Below are 20,689 nucleotides of genomic sequence, written 5' to 3' on the forward strand. Positions count from 1 at the left end.
ACCCAAATGTACAGACTGTATACAATAATAAAAATTGTTACAAAAATCTATTTACATGCTAGTCATGTTTGTTGCTTATTTGTAAATAATATAGTCTCTCATTAAATTAAGCAAAAATAATTTATTAATATTAATTTAGACAATCTCTAGGAAGGAGAAACAGGCTCAGAAAGTCACCGGGAGGAAAAAGAAGCTGATCAGCCAGAGCTATGACCAATTATCATTCACTTAACTTTTCTAGTGAAGATATCCGCTGCCAACCTTCAACACCAGATTGCATACCTTGTACCATGGGCAGTGCTTAAAATGGACGCTGGATACTATCAGCAATCATGCTACTGTTTCTCATGAAAACTACATGTTGCTGCTTCCACTAGTAGCAACATTTAGCCACAAATCTAATTTTCATAGTTCCTGCTTCTTTGCATCACTAAATATGCATACAAGTCAGAGGTAAGGATCTCTGAAGATAAGTAATTTTTGTGTAATCTAGTTGAGAGAGGCAACTAGGGAAGTAAATATCTAGTCATTTTTTGTTTCCTATAATTACAGTCAAATTCTCTCCTTGTATATATAGAGATTCCCCAAATAAAATGAGTCATATGTTGGGAAGCCAAAAAGAAAACAGAAATGTCCTAAGTATCCACACTTTGGCTTTACAATGTCAATATAAACCTTTCCTCCTGTTGTTTCACTCCCCTGAAGCTATATTCTCACTAACATAATTCAATCATCCTCAAGCAATACAAAGAGTACCTCAAGGCTAATTAACTTCACATTCATCTTCAAGCTCACTATCTCTGGGTGACAGTCATTCTTTCTTTAGCTCTTTCCACTCAAACATGAAATAAAAAAAATCTTTACATATATAGATATTACATAAATTATATCTAAGAGATATGTATGTATAATACACACATGAATTCATTTATATGATATATATGTATGATAATGCAGCAAAATTATATGATATACATACCATGTTTATCTCCCTCTCTGGTTTTATTTCATTTTTTCCTCTCTTCCCCTATGATCCTCTGCCTTGTTTCTTAAATTCTGCATATCAGTGAGATCATATGATAATTGTCTTTCTCTGATTGACTTATTTCACTTAGCATAATACCTTCTAGTTCCAACCACCTTGTAAATGGCAAGATTTTTTTCTTGATGGCTGCGGAATATACCATTGTATATATATACTACACTTTCTTTATCCATTCATCTGTCAATAGACATCTGGGCTCTTTCCATAGTTTGGCTATTGTGGACATTGTACCTATAAACATTGGGGTGCAGGTGCCCCTTCAGATCACTACATTTGTATCTTTGGGATAAATACCCAGTAGTGCAATTGATGGGTCATAGGGTAGCTCTATTTTCAACTTTTTGAGGAATCTCCATACTGTTTTCCGGAGCGGTTGCACCAGATTGCATTCCCACCAAAAGTGTAGGAGGGTTCCCCTTTCTCCGCATCCTAGCCAACATCTGTCATTTCCTGACTTGTTAATTTTAGCCATTCTGACTGGTGTGAGGTGGTATCTCACTGTGGTTTTGATTTGTATTTCCCTGATGCTGAGTGATGTTGAGCACTTTTTCATGTGTCTGCTGGTTATTTGGATGTCTTCTTTGCAAAAATGTCTGTTCATGTCTTCTGCCCATTTCTTGATTTCCCCAAATAATCTTAATACCAGTTCTTAGCTGTTGCTTCTTCAAAGCCCATAATGATATAGCAAAAAAAAAAAAAAAAAGATAGCTCATAAGTAAATGTAGACACATTTCTTAGGCCTGATCTTCTAGGCAAAGGGAAAGTAAAGAGAGATAAATCCCTGAAGTTCTGCCTATGGAAAAATTTCCTGACCCAGTGTCCTGGACCTTTTTCAGAAGATTTAAACATGTTGGGGGGCACCTGGGTGGCTCAGTCAGTTAAGCATCTGCCTTCTGCTCAGGTCATGATCCCAGGGTACTGGGATCAAGCCCCATGTCAGGCTCCCTGCTCAGTGAGGATTCTGCTTCTCACTCTCCATCTGCCTCTCCCCAGGCTCATGCTCTCTCTCGCTCTCACTCTCTCTCTCCCAAATAAATACATAAAATCTTAAAAAAAATTTAAAAAGATTTCAACATATTGGAAAAAGGCATCTGTGGGGCACAATAGGAATCAAAGCTCTAGCATCCTTTAGTTGACTTTACACGTATTTTTTTTTAAATCTATGAAAACTTTTGGCCCATCCTATAATAATAATACTTACATTTAGAATGAGAAAATAAATGGAATAATTCTATCTAAAACTGCCTTTTCCAACTGTACTACCGAATTTAGGAAATTTGGAAATAAGCCTGGTATTATTATGGGGTTTTACTGGCATTACTTTGAATCAGACTTGTATAAAACTCTTTTTAGTAACTGTTCTGCATATGCATTCACAAGGAAAGGGTCCTCCTTCTGGATCTGCAGGAATTAGAGTTAGTCTCCCATAATTATGGACACATCTGAATATTTTAGTTTCCTTAGTTCATAGATACTCTAGTAATTATTCTTAGAAGCCTGGAAAAGCAATAAGGAATATTTACAACATACTGTAACAATGTTAATGAAGTATTATTCTTCCCCAGTTGTATAGTATTTTTTTTTAAATGTGGTTGTCCAGGTATTCCAGCACCATATGTGGAAGAGGTAATCTCTGCTCCATTGTATTACCTTTGCCTATTTGTCAAAGATTAGGTGACTATGTTTATGTGAATATATGTGAGTATATTATTGGGCTCTCTAGTCTTTCCTTTTAACTGTTTATTCTTTCACCAATATGGCACTGTCTTGCTTACTACAGCTTTATAATAAATCTTGAAATTGGATAGTTACATTGCTCTTTGTTCTTTACTTTTAATATTGCATTGGCTATTCTGGGTCTTTTGCCTCACCATATAAGTTTAGAATTGGTTTGTCAATACCTCAAAAAAACTTGCTGGAAATTTGATTGTGATTCACTGAATCTGTAGATCAAGTTGGTAAGAACTGACACCTTGAATGTCATCCCATCCATGAACATGGAATATATCTGCATTTATTTAGTTCTTCTTCGATTTTGTTCTTGATCAAGGTTTTGTAGTTTCCCTCATACAGACCTTTTACATTGTTGAATTTATACCTATTTTTGGGGGGGAGTGCTAATGTAAGTGGTATTGTGTTTTTAATTTCAGATTCCACTTGTTCACTGCTGGTATATAAGAAAGAGACTTCTGCATATTAACCTTGTATTCTACAACAATGCTATAATTGTTTTTTAGTTCCAGGAGTTCTTTTGTTGATTCATTTAGATTCCTACATATTGGACACTGTTATCTGTGAATAAAAATGGTTGTATTTGTTCCTTCTCAATGTGTTTATCTTTTATTCTTTTCTTGTCATACTGCATTATCTAAGACTTCCAGCATGTTGAAAAGGAGTGGTGGAGGGAACATTCTTGCATTGTTACTGAACTTAACAGAAAAATTCTAGTTTCTCCCCAATTAAATATGATATTAGCTGTAGTTTTATTTTATGTATTCTTTTCCAAATTGTGGAAGTTCCCCTCTATTCTTGGTTTATTGAGTTTTTATCATGAATGGCATGAAATATTGTCACACGCTTTTTCTGCAACTATTGATAGAATCATGTGACTGTTCTTTTTCAGCCTGTTGATGTGATGGATTACTTTATTTGATTTTCAAGTGTTGAAACTGTCTTGCATACTTGCAATATATCCCGCTTGTGGTGTATAATTCTCTTTTACTTCTTTGAATTTGATTTGCTAACATTTTGTTGAAGATTTTCACATCTACATCCATGAGAGATACTGGTGTGTAGTCTTCTTTCCTTTCAATGTCTGGTTTTTGTTTTAGGATAATGCTGGCCTCTTAAAAGGACTTACAAAGTATTCCCTCCACTCCTATCTTCTGAAAGAGATTATGAAAAATTGATATGATTTGTTCCTTTAATACTTGGTAGAATTTGCCAGTGACTCCATCTGGGATGGGGCTCCTTTTTATTCCTGATAAGGAGAATTTTGTAGATCTATTCAAGGAAACTTAAGCTTCTTAAAAAAGATTTTACATATTAAATATATTCCCACACCTATATTTCCTTATACCTTGGGATTTTTTTCCCTCTATATAATATCAAGCAATATCTGAAACTCCAGGTCTATTATTATCCTGCCACTGTTGAATCAGGGTTTTAGTCAACCATTAAAGCAAATGAGCTGTAGGGCCCTTTCCACTAGAACTTCATGCTATCAAAGAAATTTTTATATTTAGGGAGCCTGCAAAACAAAAACAAAACAAAAGATCAATATCCTCTAGAAAATTGAATAGTATGAGAGACTTACATCATAATATTCAATATGACCCAGATACAGATAAAAATTACTCAACATTAAAAAATAAACAGGCAAATAAACAAAACTACCACACACACAGGAAAATTGAAGAGTCTGGTTCTAGGCCAAAGCCTACGTGTGATCTTTCAAGACTAACCCTGGCCTATTAGAAAGACTTTATCAGGGAGGTCTCATTGAGGAAAAATGTCCTCTTCACACTAGACTTTGGGCACAGCAAGAGCACTACAGTCTCTGAAAGGACTTGTATCAAGGACTCAGGAGCTGACAGCTCATGGTCTTACACAGAACAGCTCATGGTACCTCCATCCAGGGACCTCCTTACATGTGTGAGTGTATTGGGGGAAAGCCAAGGCCTACCCCAGGTGCCTCTACCAAGATCTTATGTGGAGGAGAAAGGTGGAAGCTTTGAAAACATCTTTTCTCAGACTCAGTACTCTTTCACTCTGAGTCCTTCTCTTCTTCCTCCCAGGTATATAAAGAGCTTGAACCTTTCATTTGGACTCCCTCAGCAGTGAACAAATCCTTATGTCTGAGCTGATCCACCTAACCCTCACCTGATGCTGTTCTGTGGGGAAGAATGGAGCATGGGGGAGCCAGTGTTATTTTCCTGTTTGGTCTCTTGCTTATACTATCACAGCAAATGATTAAAGACTTGACAGCTACCTTCATTTTGGCTTGTTTACTGGTCACCTAGACACCTGGCAGCCCAGCTCTTTCCAGCTCAGCTCTTGATAATTCTCTAAGGAAAAGACAATCAACAAATGCCAATCCTGTGATGACAAAAACTTCAACATGGCTATTACCAAGCAACTTGAGACAAATGTAAATATTGAAATGAAAGGAAAGATAGGGGTTCTCAGCAGAGAAATAGAAACTATAGAAAAAAATAAAATGGGGGCGCCTGGGTGGCACAGGAGTTAAGCGTCTGCCTTCGGCTCAGGGCATGATCCCGGCGTTATGGGATCGAGCCCCACATCAGGCTCCTCTGCTATGAGCCTGCTTCTTCCTCTCCCACTCCCCCTGCTTGTGTTCCCTCTCTCGCTGGCTGTCTCTATCTCTGCTGAATAAATAAATAAAATCTTAAAAAATAATAATAATAAAAAAATAAAATAAAATGAAAAATTTTGAACTGAAGAATATAATATTCAAAATAATATATTTGCTAGATAAGCTTAATAGCCAGTCCAAAGAGGGAAGTAATAGTGAACTTGAATATTGAGGAATATAAATTATCCAGTCTTAATAATGGAGAGAGGAAACATTGGAAGGACAAAAAAGAAGAAAAATAGAGCATCAGACCAGACTGTAGGACAGTACCAAAAGGTCTAATATTTGTATCACTGGAGTCCTAGATGAAGAGCAGAAAAATGGTACAGAGTAATATGAGAAGACATAATGGCTCAAAACTTTGCAAATTTAGGAAAAAAAATACACATTCAAGAAGCTCAGGAAACCCCAAACAGAATAAAGTCACCCAGATATATCATCAAAAAACTGCTAAAAATCAAAGATGAAAAAAAATGAAAGCAAACAGAAAAAAAATTATATAGTAAATATAGGGGAGCAACTATTAGAATGACTATAGTTTCCTGTCAGAAACTATGAAATTCAGCAATATCTTTAACTTGTTGGGAGAAAAATGAATTAGCAAAAGTAGCAACCAAGAATTCTATATCTTTCAGGTATGAAAAGGTAAATAAAAAATATTTTCAGGGACGCTTGGGTGGCTCCGTTGGTTAAGCATCTGCCTTCTGCTCAGGTCATGATCCCTGGGTCCTGGGATCCAGCCCCAGGCTCACAGGGAGCCTACTTCTCCCTCTCCCCTTGCCCCTCCCTCCTCTTGTGTGCACATATGCGCTCTCTCTCAAATGAATAAGTAAAGTATTTTTTAAAAAGATATTTTCATAAGGATAAAAAATAAAATAATGTGTCAACAGCATACCTTCTCTCAAAGAAATACTAATCTAAATTCTTTGGGCTAAAGAAAAATGATCAGAGGGAAGTTGGAAATTCAGGAATGAACAGAAACAGAAATGGCAACTATATAGGTAAACACAATATATTTCTACTATTAAAATTTTAAATATATATATAACTAGTGAAACAAAAGTTATAATATTGTCTACTGCATTTTCAGTGTATATAGATGTAGTACATATGTCAACTATAACAATGTGGGGAGGATAAAAGGGGCTTATATGGTTGTAGATTTATGTATCTATTTGCAGTGGTAAATATAAATTCTAGGTAGACACTGAAGGACTAGATGCAAAAATGTACAACAATCACACACACACAAAATACAAAGAGAGCCTAAAATCCAATAGATAAATTAAAATTGACTACTAGAAAATATTTAAATAATCTAAACATGACAAGAAAGTGGAACAGAGGGACTGAAAAAAGGAGGGAGAGGAAACAGTAAAAACTAATAAAATAATAGACTAAATCCAACCATATCAGCAATTATACTAAATGGAAACAGTTTTACAGTTTCTTATTAAGCATATATTTACAGTATGATATAGAAACCCCACTCCTAAGTATTTAACTGAGAAAAGTAAAAACTGTGTTCACAAAAACTTGTATGTAACTGTTGCTAGTAGTTTTATTCATAATCGTCAATATCTGGAAACAATTCAAATGTCCTTCAATTGGTGAGGACATTTAAAAAAAATTTGGTAATCCATACAATGGAATACTACTCAGAATAGGAAGGAACTAAATATTGATAGATACAACAACAAAATTTATTATGCTAAGTTAAGGAAGCCGGACTCAAAGTCTACATATTGTATGATAACATTTTTCTGAGATTTTGGAAAAGGCAAACCTATGGAAACAATGGACGGTCACCTTAAATTGGGAGTGAGGGGATGGACTGATTATAAAGGAGAATCATGAGGGATTTTGGAGGGTATTAAAACTGATCTGTATCTTCAGTGTGCTGGTAGTTACATGACTCTGCATTTGTCAAAGCTTAACAACCTATATACCATTATAATTAAATTTTATGTAAAGTAAAAACAATTATTTAAAAAAAACAGTGCCCTGCAGGAATATTCAATAAATGTTAGCTATCATTGTTATCATTATCCCCATAATAATGATCTAATGCATTTAAACATGGAATGACATGTAGTCTAACCATATCTATAAATTGACCTCCAACTAAAATTATGTTCTTCTCTGCTCTCCATTCCCACATGTATTTGTTCAAATTTTGCTTATTTAAATGTCTTGAAATACTTTTGTGAGGCAAGCCTTCTTGTTTTGCTCTTGACTTTATAATTTGACCATCAGAGAATTGAGGTCTTGACTCAAGTTTTTTTTTTTTTTATAATTTTTATTTTGTTATATTAGTCACCATACAGTACATCCCCAGTTTTTGATGCAATGTTCCATGATTCATTATTTGCGTATAACACCCAGTGCACCATGCAATATGTGCCCTCCTTAATACCCATCACCGGCCTATCCCAATCCCCCACTGAAGCCCTCAGTTTGTTTCCCAGAGTTCACAGTCTCTCGTGGTTCATTCCCATCTGTTTACCCCCCCCCTTCATTCTCCCTGACTCTAGTTTTGTGTACAGAAGTAATGAGTGGTATTAGAAAAGGAAGGTTAGTAAGAAGATTTTTGGAAGGAGGAAAATTGGTTTTCCTTCATATACAATTTACTTACATTAAGTTATTGCACAAACTTCAACAAATGCAAGAAACCATTCCTGAATAACAAGGTACCAGTTGTTGAGGTGACAATCCCCTTGGGGGACTGGGAGAGCAATTATCAGAAGCCCTGACTCCAATTTTTAGTATCTCCTTTTATCTTTTATTAAGCACCTTCAATTTCATTTTTAAAACCTTGTGAAACTGCAAATCCTACTAAGATTGCAAATTGGCAACAAACCAATTCAGTCTTTTCATATGAATTTTGGTGGCCTTGGCACTATGACTGCATGAATTAAGAGAGTTATAGAAGTTCCTGGAATGTAATCTGTGTCTTGAGATTAAATTGTAGGTGTTTTAATTTGTCTTTCTCTTTCTCCTTGTAATCTATAAATATTAGAGGCATCTAGTCTACCTCCAATCCTTACATTTCAATCCTCTACAAATAGTTGTGTTATGACATTGCTATTGTTTTATTACTAGTTTTAATCAATGGCCACTTGATCTGTCAAAGTCCTTCCTTAATTATGTCCTTTAATTCCAGACGACTACACATTATTGTTTAATTTGTTGTTTTATTACTGCCTGTTATATGCTGCCAAATTCTAATTATGTAATACTTGCTGGGTTTTTAGTTGCTCTCAGTCCCAACTGGGGCCAAATAATCAATTTTACGCTACCAATTTAAAAAAAAAAAAATCTGTGTGCAACCAGCAATCATTCCTGGTACCTAAATGTCTATTATATCAGTTTTAGGAATTTCAAGAAATGCAAGCTGATTTTCACTTGAAGTGGAAAAAATTGATTCTGATGTGAAGTAGGAAATAAAAAATTCAATGAATCTCTGAGAAATCTGGAGAAGCAGGATGCCCTAATTTCCAGAGTTCAGAAAAAAATTTGAAAAATACACACTAAGTACCTAAAATTACAAAATACAGACAAATGAACAAATACAGAAGTGAACAAATATTAGAATATATCTACATGTGAGTTTGGTCAAAATTGCAATTTTGATCAAGGTCAAGGAAACATTTCAGTCTTTATTTCGTAACTTCTATTATTAACACTCTCATGATAAAAGGACAAGATTATCACTTTTGAGGCTTTTTATCTAATAATGCTTTTTAAGCACAATTCATCTGATTTTATTTTATATTCCATTTCATTTAAGCAGTCTTCTAAAAAAAAGCTTATAAAAAGCTGTTTTATTAAAAAAATATTAATAGAGGTGAAAGAGTATTTGTGGGAAGGAGATAGGGTCCCAGAAATAACTTTCAAATTCTATTAATTAATTAATTAATTAATTGTGCATATGAACAAAGGAGGGGCAGAAGGAATGGAAGAGAGAGAATCTTAAGCAGGCTCCATGTCCAGTGCAGCCACAGAGGCAGAGCTCCAATTCAAGATCCTGAGATCATGACCTGAGCCAAAATCAAGAGTCGGATAATGCTCAACTGACTGAGCCACCCAGGTGCCCCAGTGACTTTCAAATTCTAAATGCTGCTAATATTTGATTATAACATGTGAAAATATTTGACTAGCTTATTTCACATACACATATTATTATAATACAATCTTAGCTATTATAAGAGCAAAAATAGATATCCAAAGGGTATAGATACTATAGCGAAAGGAGAAGTACTTTTTGTCCATAAGATGTTAGGATGCTTACTAAAAAGATTACTCTTAAGCTGGAGCAAGTAGTTAGCAACACAGTAGTAGCTAAGAACATAGATTCTGGAAATTTACTTCGGGTGCAAATATTAATTCTACCACTGTTAAGGACTGAATATTTGTGTCCCTCCAAAATTCATATGTTGAGATCCTGACTCCCTGATATGAGGCCATTAGTTGTGGCCTTTAGGAGGTGATTAGGTCATGAAGGTAGAACTCTCAAAAATAGGATTAACATCCTTATAAAAGAGACCCCAGAGAGGTTTCTTGGCCCTTCTACCATCTGTGAACATAATGAAGATGGACATAATGAACCAGGAACTGGACTCTCACCAAGACAGTCAGCTAGCACCTTAACCTTGGCCTTCCCAGTCTCCAGAACTATAAGAAAAAAAATGTTAAGCACCACCCCCCCCATCTATGGTATTTTTATTGTAGCAGCCCAAACAGACTAAGACAGCCACTAGCCAGCTGGGTGACTGCCAACTAGTTCTTAACCTCACTGTGCCTCAGTTTCCTTATCCATAAAATGAAAAGGGTAATAATTATTTCATCAATTTTTTTGAGGATTGAATGACATAACAATGTAAAGCCCATAGAGTAATGCCTAGAATTGAGTAAGGGGCAAATAGTTATCATGAAATAGAAGTGGAACTTGTGTTTTGGCATGTGGACAATGGAGAAGGGATACTGTGAGCCATATCACAAACAGGAAAAAGCAAGCCATTTGAAGAACAGGAATTACTGCTGTTTTGCTGGAATGAAGTGCAAAATTTTAGTAATAAATGACCCTGGGAGTACAGGGAATATAGGGAGGATGTTGACAATCAAAAGGAATTAATTTTATGTGCCAGGAGAGCTACTGAAGGTATTTAAGCCTGCAAATTACATGGTGGTAGTAGTGACTGTTATGGGACTGTTAACCTCATTTTTAAAAAAATGTACGGTAATTACAAAATAAATGTTTTTTCAGTCACACAGTTTGAGCATAATATTAACTGAATCTTACTTGATATAAAAGGTATCTAAAATATGGGGTACCCTGCAAACCAAACTGCAAAATCACAAATAGGAGCAATTGTAACCTTTCTCTTAATATCAAAATCTCTAGCTCAGGAAGAAGTAATTCAAATTTCTGACAACACAAAATACAAAGATGCCCAATATAAAAATATATACAATACTCAAATGCTTACAATCTGTAAAATCCTAAATTTAAAAGTTGATATCACTGCAAAGGACACAGAATACCTAGCCTTTAGGAAATAGCAGATTTACAGGCAAGAAGATAATGAGTTACTTGAGACAACTATAAAAAACATTAGAAAATAATATAATCTTTTAACAAGAGATCTTTTAAAATTCACTGATTAAACTTAGAAGACTATTTATTGAATGTCATTTTAAAATTAATAATTGAATGTTTTTCCATATCCTGAAGGAGGACTAGGTCCACATTAACCATAGTCAATAGGACCATCTATTATTTACTAGTCATATTGGATGTTCCAATCACTTGGCAGCCTTCAGGCATATTTCTAATGGAAAGAAGGATACTATAGGGTTTCAAAGCAGTCTTAAGTTGCAGATTTAAGTACAGAAATTCAAAGCTAAGTTGCCCACAAAAACAATGGTTTTATTTACATATTCATCTAAATACCACTTAGAGTAGAACTTGCAAAAAAACATTTCTGTGTTATTCTGTTCATATAGCCACATTTAACAGTAAATAATATGAGCTAAAAAAATTCAAGGACCAATTACATCCTGAATGTCAGTCACCTGGGAAAGCTGTAAGTTATAGGCCTGCAGGGTAAATGTCAAGTGGATGTGTTTGGAATGTAGCCATACCTGATTAGCAAATCTGGTTTCAGCATATTCAATTGCCATGCAAATGTAATTTTCCCTGTATTCCTAAAACATAATGGTAGAAAATAGGGTATTCTACAAATCCTAGACAATTAAGACAGTGGGGTAAGGAGTCAATTCCAATTAATAAACACTTACTAGATATCTAAAGTTGTAAAATAAATGGGCTAAATTTTGTCAAATCCTTTTATAAAATTTCCTGCATAGCCGTGTCGGCTCTATATTTAAATTTTTGAATTTTTCACATATATTGACCATATTATGATCAGATACTTGGTGTACCTCCTTAAATTGCAAACTATTTATTTATATGTCTTCTCTCCTTAACTGGAATTTTAAAATGTTTGCCAGTTAGGTGATCCATTACTATTATATGTCTGCAGTGTTTCCCTTTGCTTTGTGCAATGCAACATATAAAGTAGATACTCAAAGAACTCTTAATTAAATGAATTAATGAATAGAGTAATAGATATCTAATTCTTACAAGTATGAAACATACTTGCACAATAGACAACTTCATGAAAAATACCTAGAAACTTCTCTGGACTCAGAAAGTGAGAATAGGATTTTTGATGCATTGAAGGGATGTATATTAATAGGCTTTTCACAGGAACCAAGGTAAGACCTATGAATAAGATTGGTGTCATCCAAAAGTGACACTATTAATTTGGCTGAGAAAGCTTGATAGGCTTGAAGCAAGCAGTAAATGGCTCTTTCCTATTGACAGTGATAATAAGAAATATTAAATATTAACTCTAGGAGTCGAGATTTAACTATTCATATGCTGTATTGCAAAATGATCTTTGGTGCAGTATCTTTATGAACATGTTAGAAGTGTAAAAATATTGTTGTCACCCCATGAAAATACTGTGTGAAGGGCAATCTAGTTATTTATGGGTTATTCTAAACTGTGAATCCCTAAATGATAATCTAATTCCTGACATTAAATTCTCTAATGAATGCTATGTAGTTTTATAACTTCTCAAAAAGCTAGTGAATTTGTATTCTTATATTTATGGCTTAAAAAAACAGAATAATGTACAAAATGCATTTAGTATGTCCATAACATTTTTATACAGATATACTTTCATGATTTTTGCATAATGTAATCATTCCAAAAAGCATTTGTTAGGATGTTTCACAAATATCTTTTTTTTAGTTTTTCCTTAGAAGGAGGAGAAGGATGTAAAAGAGGAGGAAGTGTAACAGCAGTGACATTTCTCAGACTTCATTGCTCCATGTCCACTGAAAAAGTGGCTGTTGCCCTGAAGTCATGGTCGGGCCCATGAAATAGGCACATCATGAAACATAACGTGCACCCAAAAATATATAGTCACACTTTATCGGTACAATGCCTTCCTCAAATTTCCCCCTCATTTTAAATGAGAAAGTAAATTTAATTTTTGTAGACTTCTATTTACCCCAAGTGAAAGGTCTTTTTGAAATAAAATTATATCCAAATTTTTCTATTTTCCCCCAATCTATCCTTTAAATATTGTAAGGTAACAAAGCCCATACTATGACTATGTCAGGAATATCTCTGTGATTACAAAAGCCACTTTTCAGGATTAAAAGAGGTTAGCTTTCCCCAATGTACAATATAATACATTTGCTTGAAGTATCGGTATAATCAATACACCTTCATTATATATATATATATATATGAAAACTAGCAAATAAGAGCATTCATAGAAGAAAACTAAGCTAAATATAATGAGAATGCTCAGTTGATGTGTTAGGAAAAATCTAAATTCAACCTTAACAAGCCTATCCATGACTCTTCTCAGGTCCCAGAGGTAATATTTGTAAATTAATTCTGCCAAGATTCTAGCACTTGATAAGAACTATACAGCTTTACCTTAGGTGAAAATAGAAATAAGAACATGGATTTTAAAAAAAGAATCATTCAGGGATGCCTGGGTGGCTCAGTTGGTTAAGCTTCAGCCTTTGGTTCAGGTCATGATCTCAGGGTCCTGGGATTAAGTCCCACATTGGGCTCCTTGCTCAGTGGGGAGCCTACTTCTCCTTCTCCCTCTGCTGCTCCCCCTGCTTGTACTCTCTCTCTCTGACAAATAAATAAATAAAATCAATATTTAAAAAAAAAGAATCAAAGGACTGAGCACAGATTAAAACTGAATAACAACATTTTATTCGCATTTTTAGAATAGAAAAAAAAAGGTTTTAAGAAGAAGAAACCCCAAAAATTAGCCTGCTTTTTCTTCTATCAGTAGACCTGGTATTGTCACAAATAAGTATTTTTAGAAGATGAGAGTGGCCTAATTTCTCATTTAAAAAAAAAGGGAAGGAAATTTAAAAGAGAAATCTTATCATATACTTAACCTTTTCATAGTTAATATAATATGCCTTCATATACTATGAAATCATATTTATGATTTCATTTAAACAATTAAAGAAATACACAACTCTCTCTCTTTTTTCTCATAGAGGTAAATGATTTATACATCACTTTTATTAATTAAATTCAGTTTAATTCCTACTCAACAAACATAATTTTAGAGTTCCCTTCAATTTTCTGTGGCTTGCTAGGTGGTATGTGAAAGGTTCCCAGAGCAGCAATCTCCTAACTTTATTGGTTAAAAAGTAAGTTACTTTTGAATATGTCTTTAGTTATTTATAAATTATACGCCTATGTTGTAGGTCATGATATTATGTATTTAAGGTTGCCTTAAATCATTCTACCATTTTTGCTTCTTTTTGCATAATTGATGATGCCACACTATTCAGAAATTAAATTTCAAAATATAGACATCATTACTCTCCTTCAAATCTGACCAATTTTCTATGTATCTTCTTATGTTGCCCAGTCCCCAAACTAGTAACAATCTTTTAAATAGTATCCTGTCAGTGATCAGAATAACCTAATAAAATTAAAATAGACCTTAATTTTATTTTGCAAATCAATGTTTAACAGATATAGATAACTGAGTTACTTGTACCACAAAATCTTTTTCACAGCCCACTTTTTCGTCCTTTTTTTTAATTTTCACATTTTCATTTATTATAATCACATCTATTAAGGAAATAATTTTAATCTTTTCACAATGAACTGTGTTATTCACAATGAACTGTGTATAGACTCTCATTTTTTGAAAATTGGGATAAACATCTTTTTAATGGTTAAATGTGAATGGCATCTCTAATTCTTAAAAAGGATTATAAAGGTAAATTAAAAGCAGAGTGAAAACTAGTCTCAAATATATGTTCCCCATGCGTTCACTGTATCTTAAATAATCTGCATATGTATAAGTTCTTATTTTATACGTTATGTTATACTAAGTACATATGTTTTGAAATCAAAGTACCTTATTGGCCAAAATTCTAGGCCATTTGGATTGACAATACCTTCCTGATAAATGTATCTGTTTTTTGTTGCTGTTGTTGCTCTTTTGGGAGCCAAAATTCATTCATATATTAAGTTTTTAAAAGATATCTACAGAACATCTTTAATCTATGACTCAAAGCATATTACAAGCATTTACAGAGCCTGCGGACAGGTGAAATACAAGGCAAATATTATTCAACACACCGTATAGATAGATTAGTATGAGTAAGTCAGCCCTAAGTGTAATATTAATGACCAATATCAGTCCTCATGCACAAGTTACATGTTTCTTATTTCCACACCTGGAAACATTCTAAAATTGACACGATTATTAATCTTCTCAATGTATGCTCAAGATTTAAATAATAAAAAAATCAATTATTTAATGATCAACTCCTCCCTTATGGCTTTGTCCTATGCCGTTTCCTGTTATTGTCTTGCAAGAATGAATAATATACAAAATATGCATTTAGCTCTTACATACAGTATGTTAGTTTGTGAGGGCCACAGAATTATTGAATGTTCATATTTGAAGGATCTTTGGAGTGGAACAATTGTGCAAAGTGGCTGCTTGGTAGTGAGAAAATGATGCAGTGGCAACAACTGTTCTTTTTCATTAAAATCCTGAAATTACAACTTCAGCTTCATTTTATATATATATATAAATGAATATATATTTATGCATTAAGAAAATGTCTCTTAAAATATTTAGGGAGAGAGAGAGAATAAAATGAAGCAAACAGAACAGTGAATGACAGTAAGGCAAGTAAGAAAAAGTCATAGTTAAGTCTTTTTATTTATGTCAATTTAAAAAGTGTAAATTTATGAAATTATTTATAAGCTAGAATTTTACCTACTTGGAAAGTATTTCTAAAGTGCACTTTTGCAATGTCCTTTTTATTATTGCACCTGATAAAGCACATGGAAGAATAATTATATTTTATACCAACATATCTATTAAGAACTTCATCCTTGCGGTGCCTGGGTGGCACAGTTGGTTGGGAGAAAGACTCTTGGTTTCCACTCAGGTCATGATCTCAGTGTCATGAGATCAAGCCCTGCCATGGGCTCTGTGCTCAGCAGAGTCTGCTTGAGAGTCTCTCTCCCTCTCACTCTGCCTCTCCTGCTCATGCTCTCTCTTTAAATAAACCTTAAAAAAAAAAAAAAACTTCCTCTTTACAGAGTCCTTACGAATTCTTGCTCTTACCATTACCTTTCTTTGAACAATCTTTCTTTAGCTCTCATGCTGCCATTAAAAAACACTACTATGCAGGCATACGTAGGAGATATTGCAGATTAGGTTCCAGACCATCGCAATAAAGTCAGCATCACAATAATGTGAGTCTAAAAATTAACAGCTTCCCAGTGCATATAAGATGTTTATACTAGACTATAGTCTATTAAGTGTACAACAGCACATTTCTAAAGATGTATATACCTTATTTAAAAATACTTTATTGCTAAAGATTGCTAACCATCATCTGAGCTTTCAGGGAGTTACAATCTTTTTGCTGGTGGAGGGTCTTCGCTCAATGTTGATTGCTGACTGATCAGGGTGGTAGTTGCTGAAGCCTGGGGTGGCTGTGTCAGTTTCTTACAATATGACAAAAATAAAGTTTGCCGTATCGGTTGACTCTTCCTTTTACTCATTATTTCTCTGCAGTATGTGATCCTGTGTACCATTATTTAATAGTTTTACCCATAGCAGAACTTTCAAAATTAGAGTCAATCTTCTCAAACCCTATTGTTGCTTTACAAACTAAGTTTATACAATATTTCAATCCTTTGTTATTTTAACAATCTTTGTTATTTTAACAATCTTCACAGCATCTTCACCAAGAGTATATTTTATTTCAAGAAACCACTTTCTTGGCTCATTCATAAGAAGCGACTCCTCATCTGTTCAAGTTTTATCATGAGATTAAGCAATTCAGTCATATCTTCAGGTTCTATTTCCTCTGCCCAAGTCTTGAACCCCTCAAAGTCATCCATAAGGACTGGAATTAACTTCTTTCAAACTCCTGTTAATGTTGATATTTTGACTTCTTCTCATGAATCACAAATATATTTAGTGACATCTAGGATAGGGAATCCTTTTCAGAAGGTTTTCAATTTACTTTGCTTAGATCAGTCAGAGGAATCACTATCTATGTTAGCTATAGCCTTGCAAAATGTACTTCTTTAATTTTCACTTTTAAAAAGATTATTATTTATTTATTTGGGAGAGAGAGAGAGACAGAGCAAGCAAGAGCATAAGCGGGGGAGAGGTAGTGGGAGACGAAGAAGCAGACTCCCTGCTGAGCAGGGAGCCCGACCTGGGGCTTGATCCCAGGACCCCGGGATCACGACCTAAGCTGAAGATAGACGCCCAACCTACTGAGCCATCCAGGCACCCCACAAAATGTATTTCCTAAATAAAGACTTAAAAGTCAAATCACTCCTTGATCCAAGGGCTGCAGAATGAATCTTCCATTAGAAGCCATGAGAGGGGCGCCTGGGTGGCACAGCGGTTAAGCGTCTGCCTTCGGCTCAGGGCGTGATCCCGGCGTTACGNGAAGAAGCAGACTCCCTGCTGAGCAGGGAGCCCAATCTGGGGCTTGATCCCAGGACCCCGGAATCACAACCTAAGCTGAAGATAGACGCCCAACCTACTGAGCCATCCAGGCACCCCACAAAATGTATTTCCAAAATAAAGACTTAAAAGTCAAACCACTCCTTGATCCAAGGGCTGCAGAATGAATCTTGCATTAGAAGCCATGAGAACAAAATTAATCTCATGGTACATCATCAGAGCTCTTGGGTAACCAGATGCATTATCAATGGGTAAGTAGTATTTTGAAATTTTTTTTTCTTGAGCAGTAAGTCTCAACAGTGGGCTTAAAATATTCAGTAAGCCACATTTTAAACAGATGTGCTGTCATCCAGGCTTTGTTGTTCCATATATAAAGCAAAGTAGAGTAGATTAAAGGGCCCTAGTTTTTGGTTATGTTTATTTACTTTTTTTGAATAGTAAATGAGCATTGACTTCAACTTAACATCACCAGCTGCATTTGCACCTAACAAGAGAGTCATCCTGGCTTTGGGGCTTTGAAGCCAAGCACTGACTTCTCCTTTATAACTATGAGTCCCAGATGACACCTTCTTCCAAAAGAAGTCTGTCTTCTCTACATTGAAAATCAGTTGTTTAATTAACTATCTTTATTAATTATCTTAAGCTATTAATTATCTAAAGCTGAACAACTTGCTGCAGCTTCCACATGGGCACTTCGTGCTTCACCATGCACTTTTATGTTATGGAGACTTCTTTCCTCAAACTTCATGAACTGACTTTTGTTAGCTTCCAACTTTTCTTCTGCAGCTGCCTTACCTCTCTTAGGCCTCACAGAATTGAAGAGTTAGGGCCTTACTCCAGATTAGGCTTTGGCTGACAGGAATGTTGTAGCTGGTTTGACTTCTGTCCAGACCACTAAACTTCGTCCATATCAGCAATAAGGCTGCTTTGCTTTCTTATCATTCATGTGTTCACTGCAGTAGCACTTTTTAATTTCTTTAAAGAACTTCTTCTTTCTTCTTTTTTTTTTTTTTTTTTTTTTTTTTTTTTCTCTAATTTGGCTAACTGGTGCAAAAGGCCTAGCTTTTAGCCTATTTTGACTGTTGAAATACTTTCCTCACTAAGCTTAAACATTTCTAGCTTTTATTTTAAGGTGAGAGACATGTGACTCTTTCATTCATGTGAACTATTAGGGACCATTTTAAGGTTATTAATTGATCTAATTTCAATATTGTTGTATTTCAGGGAATAGGGAGGTCTGAGGAGAGGGAGAGATGGTGGAATGGCCAGTTAATGGAGCAGTCAGAACACACACAATATTTATCTATTAAGTTCACCATCTCATATGAACACGGTCTGTGGTGCCCCAAAACAATTACAATGGTAACATCAAAGAACACTGATCACAGATCACCATAACAGAATATTAATGAAAACCTTGAAATACTGTGAGTATTACCAAAACATGACACAGGGACCTGAAGTGAGCAAATACTGTTGGAAAAATGGTGCTGACAGACTTGATTGATAAAGGCTTGCCACAAACCTTCAGTTTGTAAAAAAAAATGCAATATCTGCAAAGCACAATAAAGCAAGGTGAAATAAAATAAGGTTTGCCTATACTTTGAATCATAGATTTGAATTACAGTCTTCCCTGACCTCTGCAACCCACAGTAATCTCTTCTTCCTTAAAACTTCTTTATCTAGGGGTGCCTGGGTGGCTCAGTCATTAAGCGTCTGCCTTTAGCTCAGGTCATGATCCCAGGGTTCTGGGATCAAGCCCCGCATAGGGCTCCCTGCTCAGCGGGAAGCCTGCTTCTCCCTCTCCCACTTCCCCTGCTGGTGTTCCCTCTCTCGCTGTGTGTCTCTATGTCCAAAAAATATATAAAAAATCTTAAAAAACAAAACAAACCAAAAAAAAAGTTCTTTCTCTTATTTCTATACCAGACAAGTACAGCAAAATGCCTTAGATCCTTGTTTTAGATTGCTAATTCATTTTTTCATGTTTTTCTTTAAGTAAAACTGAAGCTCTTAAGGAAAATATTATATTTACCTTATATAGACAGCTGTCTTATATTTGCATGTATATATGTATATACATATATAAAAGAGCACTGGATTTATGATTTGCTAAAATAAATTTTAATTTTGTTTTAGTGGATATTAGCTTTTGACAAATAATCTCACATCTCTGAGCTCCAATTTTTTTACCTATAATCAGAGAATATGTGGTACACTGGTTATTCAGAGAGTCAAGTAACAGGGTAATAGGTTGAGACAGCACTTCAGTTTATGCAAGTGATGAATCACTAAATTCTATTCCTGAAATCAATATTACACTATATGTTAGCTAACTAGAATTTAAATAAAAACTCAAAACAAACAAAAATAAATTTAAAAAAAGACATCATTTTAGTATTTAGTATTAAGTAGATCATCAATAAGTATTGTCAAATTTCACATCTTATAGTGTATTTAGAACATGGTAAATAGTCTATGTATGGAAAATATATAAATAATGACTTTTATTTGTATATTACATTTATGTTTTAAAACTAAGATTATATATATCTTATTTGATGCTCAAACGTTATAAGAAAGGCTAAAACAGCTATTTTCTCCATTGTTCATAGTGCAGTTGTGAACTTTGTATGATGTAGTGTTTTTTCCATATACTTTTGTAGAATGTGAACTTAATTTCAGATATTCTGATTCTTAAACCCAAAACTGTCTTACTCAAATGTTGAATTAAAGTATACATGATTTTTATTTAACTATGTAAAAATTTCCCATTTCTTCATAAAATGAAATGCCCCATGAATGCAGAGCCCCCTGTAAATAGCATACCTTTTAGTGCCCCCAGCCTACATTTGACTCCAAGTTGTTATCAGCAAATACTTAATGCCATTAGCTGGCTGAAAAGGAAAACTTAAAGAAAGCTCTATTTTCTTGATTTCTTATTTGAATTTATTAAGAGAAAAGGAAATACATTATCAAAGTAAAATCTTATCTAAATGCCAAACTCTTAATTTAAATGGGCTGCCTTGATCTCCCTTCTATAAATCATAAATTCATACATTTTGATTGTAATTTAAACAAATAATTGGAACTGTATTTCTGCTTATTCCATATGTAAGCAATTTGTACGGACCAACAAATATGTAGAAGGTAGAAGGTATGACATTATTTTGTGAAGAATGACTATATGTTCAT

This window comes from Ailuropoda melanoleuca, chromosome 11, assembly GCF_002007445.2.
Source record: "Ailuropoda melanoleuca isolate Jingjing chromosome 11, ASM200744v2, whole genome shotgun sequence".
Taxonomy (NCBI): Eukaryota; Metazoa; Chordata; class Mammalia; order Carnivora; family Ursidae; genus Ailuropoda; species Ailuropoda melanoleuca.